Source organism: Apium graveolens, chromosome 2 (assembly GCF_009905375.1).
Source record: "Apium graveolens cultivar Ventura chromosome 2, ASM990537v1, whole genome shotgun sequence".
Classification (NCBI taxonomy): Eukaryota; Viridiplantae; Streptophyta; class Magnoliopsida; order Apiales; family Apiaceae; genus Apium; species Apium graveolens.
The window spans coordinates 112,067,249-112,076,219 of NC_133648.1; positions in this window are offsets into that span (position 1 = coordinate 112,067,249).

An 8,971-nucleotide genomic window follows, 5' to 3' on the forward strand; every position below is an offset into this window, starting at 1 on the left:
TAGTATCATAACTTAACTGGAAATCAGAACTTGCTGAAGATAGGAAGTTATCAGAACTTAAGACCCTCATGAACCTGCAAAGGTTCAACCTATTCAAAACACCAGTAGATATGAAACCATCAGGGTTCCTATGCTCAGGGTGTCTGAGTACCCTGTATGGAGTGTGAAGATGGCCATGTTTCTGAAAGCTACAGATCCAGAATATTTAGAAAGAATTTATGATGGTCCACACAAGCCCACAAAGCTTTCTGTTACAGTTGGGAATGACCCACAGAAGATGATTCCCAAAGAAAAGAGAGAACTCACCACTGAAGATATCTCTTCACTAGGCAAGGATGCAAAAGTAAGACACTTGCTTCATAGTGTACTTGACAATGTCATGTCAAATAGGGTGATTGGATGCAAGACTGCAAAAGAAATCTGGGATGCATTCGAAGTGATATGTCAAGGAACCAATGCCATCAAAAAGAAGAGGAAGACAATACTCACACAGGAGTATGAGCACTTTGACTCAAAATCTGATGAGTCACTAACTGATACATATGACAGATTCACAAAGCTGTTGAATGATCTGTCACTAGTGGATAAGGAATATGATCCAGAAGATTCAAATATGAAATTCCTACTAGCTCTTCCTGAAAAGTGGGGTTTGAAAGCTATTACAATAAGAGACAACTATGAACTTGTTGATGTGTCTCTTGATGAAATCTATGGGATGCTCAAGACTCATGAACTTGAGATGGAACAAAGAAAGAAGAGGCATGGAGGGAAGTCTAAGACAGTTTCTTTAAAGACTGAAGAAAAGCCAAGTGTCTCTAGGAAGGCAAAAGGAAAGGCTCTTATCATACAGTCTGATTCAGAGTCATCGGATTCTGATGATGATGATTTAGAACCTGAAAATTTATTTGAAGTGGATGTTGATGCAGAGATGATGCAACTGTGTGCTCTTATGGTGAAGGGTATCACAAAGATAACCTACAAGAAATTCAGAAAGGGTAAGAAGTTTTCCAGGAAAGGTGGAAGTTCTGACAAGAAAGGGTTCAGAAAGACTAAAGGCAAAGGAGGAAAGTCTAACAGAGGAGACAACTCAAATGTCAAATGCTATAAGTGTGGTAAAAGAGGCCACATCTCTCCTGATTGCAAGAAAGGAAAAGGTGATAAAGGCCAGACACTTATCACAAAGAAGAAAAACTGGGCAGACACTTCAGAATCTGAAGAAGAGGTTAAATATGCCTTAATGGAAAATGCTGATAGCAGTTCTGATGCTGATGAACTAAAGGTACCTCTATCAACTCTTGCTTTTAATAAAGAAGATATTAATGAGTTGAGATTATTTCTGAAAAATATTTATATTAGCTATAGAGATCAGACTTTAGAGAATGAAAGATTAAAATATGAAAATCTAAAGTACAAAAATAGAAATAGCTATCTTGAAGAAGAGTTAGTCAAGATGAACATTCAGACAGAGAGAGATAATGATGTGTATGTGAAGAATGAATTGCTTAAACAGAATGATTATCTGAAAACTGAATTAGAAAAAGAAAGAGAAATCATCAGGACTTGGACTAACTCAGGAAAAATAACTCAGAATATTCTAAGTAGTGGAAACTGGAAAGAGGGGTTAGGTTATAAAGATGGTAAAAGTGAGAAAGGGACTTTGCCAATTAAGCCAATTGCTATCAAACAGACTGAAAAGCCAAAGGTAAATCCTGTTAAATTTGTTACAAAAATTGTTGTGTCTAATTCTGAAGAGATGAAAGACTCTAAAACAGAAGTCAAAGAAAAGTCAACTTCTAACAAATTAAAACAGGATAAACCAGCTTTGGTAAATATTGGCTTAATGACAAAGAAGCAGCTTAAGTATAAGCTGAAAGAGATTAAAAATGTGAATAAGGTAAAGGAAGCTAGAAAAAATAGGAATGGAAAGGAAGGTGTGAATAAAAGTAATAATTATATGCCTGTTCCTAATGCTCCTAGAAAGAAATGCTATAATTGTGGAAACTCTAACCATCTTGCTTCTTTTTACAAGAAATATAAAGATATAAACTCTTTACCTCCTAGATCAGGAGTAAAGAGTCAGTCTGTTAGGTTTAAAAGACAAAATCCTTATTTTCATTGTGGTAGTTTATGGCATTCTATTTATACTTGTAAGGAATATCATAGTTTGTACTATGATTATTACGAAATAAAACCTTCTTTAAAGAAAATTAGTGTAATTCCTTCTAGTATAAATTCTGATGCAAAGTCTGATATAAAGTCTGATAAAAAGCATGTTAGCATAAACTCTGAAATTAAATCTGCTGCAATGCGAACAAACTTAATAAGGCCAAAGGATCCAAGCAAGTCTGGGTCCTTAAAACTAATCAATAGTGGTCTTTGTGATTGCAGGGCAACAGGAAAAACATCCTAGTTCTGGACAGTGGATGTTCAGGACATATGACTGGAAATAAAGCCCTGCTATCAGACTTTATGGAGAAAGTTGGCCCATGAGTTTCTTATGGAGATGGCAACATGGGAAAGACTTTGGAATATGGCAATATCAATCTTGGGAATGTCATAATTGAATTAGTAGCTCTTGTCTAAGGACTTAAACAGAATCTGTTAAGTGTGAGTCAAATCTGGGACAGAGGTTATCATGTGAATTTCTTTGAAGAACACAGTGAAGTTATAAGTAATTCTACAGGCAAAGTGGTTCTGAAAGGTTACAGACATGGTAATATTTATGAAGCCAGACTTTCAACAAGTTTTGATGGTTCTGCAATCTGTCTGTTGAGTAGAGCATCAATTGAAGAAAGCTGAAATTGGCACAAGAGACTCTCTCATTTAAATTCCAACAACATAAATGAGCTAGCAAAGAAAGATCTTGTGAGAGGACTGCCAAAATCAATATTTGCTCCTGATGGTCTTTGTGACTCATGTCAAAAGGCAAAACAAAGAAAAATCTTCATTCAAGAGCAAAACTGAATCCTCAATTCTTGAGCCTTATCACTTACTGCATGTTAATCTATTTGGTCCAGTCAATGTCATGTCTATTGCAAAGAAGAAATATGCCATGGTTATAGTGGATGAGTTCACAAGATACACTTGGGTGTATTTCTTGCACAAAAAGAATGAAACTGCATCTACTCTAACTGATCATGTCAAACAGCTGGATAAGTTAATCTAAGATTCTGTTAAAATAATAAGAAGTGATAATGGCACTGAGTTCAAAAATTCAATCATGGAAGAGTTCTGCAAAGAGCAAGGAATAAAGCAGGAATTTTCTGCACCTGGAACTCCACAGCAGAATGGAGATGTAGAAAGAAAGAACATGACTCTTATTGAAGCTGCATGAACTATGCTTGATGAAGCAAAGATACCAACCTATTTTTGGGCTAAAGCTGTGCAGACTACTTGTTTTACACAGAATGCTTCACTCATAAACAAGCATGGAAAAACACCATATGAGATGGTGAAGAAAAAAAAGCCAAATTTGAAATACTTTCATGTATTTGGATGCAAGTGTTTTGTTCTTAAGACACATCCTGAACAGCTGTCAAAATTTGATCTAAAAGCCGATGAAGGAATTTTTGTTGGATATCCGCTTTCCACAAAAGCCTTCAGACTCTACAATTTAAGAACAAGGGTTGTCATGGAATCTATCAATGTATCTTTTGATGTTAAAAAGATTACTTGACTTGAAGATTTCAATGATCATGGTCAGCTGAGATTTGAAAATGAAGATGTAAATTCTGATTATGTAAATTTTGATGACCTAAATCCTGATCCTGTAAGTTCTGATATGTTAAATTCTGATGTCATTAAAACTGTGGTAACTGCTCCAAAGTAAATTGCACCTATTCAGGGGGAGCAAGATGATGATTATACCACATCTCAAGACTCTCAAGAAGCATCAGAACCAGTCACTGGCTCTTCAAGTTCTGATTCATCAAGTTCTGATATGCCAAATTCTGACAATTCTGGAAACTCTAATTCTTCAATTCCTGAAGGATCCAACTCAAATTCTAGAATCTCAGAGAGCATAACTTCAGGGGAGCATCATAAAATGCTGATAGAGACAACATGGATCATGAGGGAGGATCCAGTTCTAGAGATCAACTTCCATCTACAAGGAAGTGGACTAAATCAGATACACCTGACTTAATAATTGGAGATCCTGAAGCAGGTGTCAGAACTAGAACAGCAACAACAAATGAATGTATCTATCATTCCTTTCTATCTTAGACTGAACCAAAGAAAGTAAAAGAAGCTCTTCAAGATGCTGATTCGGTGCAAGCAATGCAGGAAGAGTTAAATGAATTTGAAAGAAATAAAGTCTGGACCCTAGTGCCAAGACTAAAGAACAGGTCCATTATTGGCACAAAATGGGTGTTCAGAAACAAAACTGACAATGATGGCATAATAACAAGGAATAAAGCAAGACTGGTTGCAAAAGGATATTCTCAACATGAAGGTATTGATTATGATGAAACATATGCTCCAGTTGCTAGATTGGAAGCCATAAGAATCTTTTTGGCTTATGCTGCTCACAAGAAGTTTAAAGTCTTTTAAATGGATGTAAAGAGTGCATTTCTCAATGGAGAATTTATGGAAGAGGTATATGTTGAACAACCTCCAGGATTTATAGATCCAAAATTTCCTAATCATTTTTACAGACTTGATAAAGCACTCTATGGCCTAAAGAAAGCTCCAAGAGCATTGTATGAAACTCTGGCACAATTTCTTCTGGAAAGTGGATTTACCAGAGGCACAATTGATAAAACTATATTCTATATCAACCATGGAGATGACTTACTTTTAGTCCAAATTTATGTTGATGATATCATTTTTGGTTCTACAAATGCTAAACTCTGTGAAAAGTTTTCAAAGCTAATGCAGTCAAGATATCAAATGAGTATGATGGGAGAACTCAGCTATTTTCTGGGAGTTTAAGTCAAGCAAACTGAAGAAGGTACTTTCATAAATCAATCCAAGTACACCAGAAATTTACTCAATAAATTTGGAATGCAAGACAGTTCAACTGCATCCACTCTCATGGCCACAACCACAAACTTAGATAAAGACACTGGAGCATCACTAGATATTACTAACTACAGAGGTATGATTGGCTCACTTCTATATTTGACTGCAAGTAGACCTAATATCATGTATGTGAAAGAGATATGTCCTAAGTCCAATCATGTATGATGATTTAGGAATAACTTTTATGTAATCTGTTTTGATTTCATTGATATTAATAAAAGACTTGTTTTGATTTTATTGCGGGCTTTATCTATTTAAGTGTTTAAATAAGATATACCATAGTTTAGAGTAAAGCATTTTATGGATTATGATGAGATCATAATAATAAGACCTAAAAGATGATAACTCTAAACTTAAATATTTCCTGGTTGTAGGATTACTAACTTGTAATTAGTAATCCGCAAAGATCGGTACATACTATGCTTGCTTCATTATGAAGGATGTCTATTCTCATAGACATTTGTGTGGTGACACTATAGCTAGTATGTAGGTGCTTATTATAGAATAAGTTCACTGAACATGACTCACACAGCTGAACAACTGATGGAGTTCACTCATGTGTCAGCAGTTGTTCACATAGTGATAGTTGTACAAGTATCCTTAGACTTGAGGTCATCATAGTCATCTTGTGTACACTGAACTATGCTTTGGTTTAGTTCTTAGTCTCCAGGGACAATTATAAGGGCTCTACTGGATATAGGAATTTGTACACGAAGATAGTGTATGATCAATAAAGGATCTACCCCTTCCAGTGAAGGAAGAGAATGTTTAATGCTGATCCACTTATACTAGTTCAGGAATCTCTGGCCAGAGTGAATGAAATTAGAAAGGAGTTTCTAATTTACATTAAATAGAACTAAGCACAGTGAATGGGAAAGCAAATGATTATATAAGATAGGCTTGACACAAGTTCCATGCCTTGTATTTAATCGTGACATTGCAGGGTAGAAGGAATTGATTGTACGGTAACTACTCACTGAATAGGTTCTTGGTATTCTAAGCAGTGAATTCGTATTATCCGGATAGTCGTGATATGTTGAGAAGTATCCCTCACGATGTAGAATAAATATGATTAATTTATTAATTAATCATATTTAATGAATTAGAGAATTTATATAAATAATGATAAAATAGTTTTATTATTATTTATTTCTACTACCGACTTAATATTGAACCTATAGTGTCACACCATAAAAGAGAATGATTTAATGGTGGAAGAATTAATTAATAATAGCTGATAATTATTTATTTATGAAATAAATAATTAATTAGCAGATTTAATAATTGATTAAATGAGATTTAATTAATTCTTAATATTATTAATTAAGAATTTAATTTTGGAAATTAAATCAAGTGAGAGAATTATTTTTCTAAAGTTTTTAGAAAAGGGATTAATGATTAAAAGGTGTTTTAATTATTAGTTAATAGGTTAATAAGAATAATCAATTAAAGGGTTAATATTAATAATATTTTATGGAAAAATTTTAGCTGAAAATTTTGCCTATAAATATACTATTATAAACCCTATTTGCCTCAACCCAAATAATTAACCCTAATTCTAAAGTAGAACAAGAGGGAGGCAACTAATTCTCTCAACCTCTTCCTCCTCCATCACATTGTAATCTTGGTGGATACCGGTGGAGTGCTTCACACTTGAGGAGCAGCTGCTAGGGATTTTCGTTCATCGTTCTTGGATCGCTATTAAAGACCTTCATCTTTCCATTAACGTAAAGCTTCTTAAGGTAAACATATTGAACTACGAATTAAATATTATTTTTCGCATGGATCCTGCGGAGGGTTTCGGTTTTTTTTTACGATTTAAATTTACGTTTTCGTTGCGTTTATGTGCTAAAAACCCTTCAATGGCATCACAGCTACTTGCGAAAAGTTTTTAATTCGTTTATGTGTTTAACTGTTTTCGATATATGAGCATGTACGTGATTCGCCATGATTTGATGTTGATATAATATGCTTATATATGTATGGTTTTGAATATATGATATTCATGTGAGTTGTATAATCATAAGATGATTATGTAATCTGTATATATACTGATATATAAATGATTTATGTTTGTTCTAATTATGAGAATCATATTAGATACGGATTCTGAATTGGCTGCTGCAGATTTGCTGAAATATGGGTCTGGTGTCCGATTTACGCAAACGAATACCCTATTCCATAGGTAAACGAGCGTCTGAACAAAACTGATAGCTAAATCTATCAACGACTTGTCTGTAAGGCGTTTGACGTCGTTTACTGCCCATAAACAGTGATTCTTGTTTTTCTGATTTGATTATGATTTTTCTGATTTTTGTCATATTTTTTTTATGATTAGATCATGGATAATATTATATATTAAGATCAGATTATGTGTTTTAACATGCTTTTATGTGTTGTATGAGCATGGTGGATGGTTATGGCCTTTCGACCTTAGTGTAATGGTTTTGGTTTTGGTTTTAAATACGACTTGCATGTCGTCAATCTTTGTAATCATAAATCTCGAATGTAACTCGAGTTATTCTTGTAAGTTCATTAGATTAGTTTTACTTTCAATCATGTAATGTAATTGAAGACTCAAGAAGGCTATCCAATGGAGGTGATACAAAGAAAAAGACGAGGCATACAAGAAGTCTAAACAAAGAAGAAGACTTATGTAATAAGTAATTATATTTATTTCCATCACCATATTAGATTGACCTTGATCTTTATCATGAGCTTGATAAAGATCACATAGGATGGGGCCATAACCAAACACATTTACTTTATTGCACTTTACATTTACTTGTTTATTTAATTTTATATATGAGATATATGTCTATGTTTACCATGCGATGATAGATTTAGGTGAACTTAAATCAATATAAGGCGTGCTCTAGAAAATCTAGAATAGGAATCATTTCTTGCCTTAACAATAATATTATGAATACAATCATTAGATTCTTGTGTTTATGAAACACGTAATTAAATATGAATTTTCAATATTGAGAGAAAGGATGATTCTGTCAAAAGCAGATTTCTATCTGTAAGAAAGGGGTATTAAGTGACGCCTCTTGACATTGCTCCCCCCGATCTGGGAATCATCTGATTATCGATTATTGATTTGAAATATTTAATTTAAAAGGAAGAATCTCTTTATAATATGATTATGATTGTAACGTAATATAATCCCTCTAAAATTAAATAATATCAAGTAGTAATTGGCCAATGACACAACGGGCTTGTGTCGGTCATAGCCTTCCAACATGGTAGAAAGTGGTTCTTATTTTTAAATCATTGCCATTTCGTGCTACAGCCGAGGGCTTTAATTTTAAAATAAGAAATACTTGTCTATTACATAGAGATGTGTACATTGAATTAGAATCTAAAGGTCGTTATGTGCTACAGCCGTGGGCCGTTGGAGACTGATTCAATTGTACGAAATGTTGGGTTAGACTTGACTTAGAATATTGAGTTTGTCATGCTACAGCCGTGACCCAATTATTCAAGAGGCTATAGTTTTATTAGGGAATAACATAAGATGTAATTGACAAGAGTTGTCTGCCTATTGAACATCACATGACATTTCGTGCTACAGCCGAGGTTGTGTGATGGAATGTAGGATTCCTATTCCCACTAGCATTATGAATGCTTAATTTTCACTTAGGGGTTGTATAAATTAGATAAACTAGTGGGAGCCACTTATGAATAAAGACCCAATTCATATAGTGTCTTGAAATGAAATTGAATATTTGCTAAGTGTTGTTATGTGTTCATCATTTACAGATTTACTATATTCGTTATGACTTCTGCACTATCACTCCGGAGTATACTAGATGCTCACAAGTTGACTGGTCCTAATTTTGCTGTCTGGCTTCGAAACTTGAGAATTGTTCTCAGGGTTGAGAAGCTGGAATATGTGTTTGACTCACCTAAGCCTACTGAACCTACTAGCGATGCACATAATGAT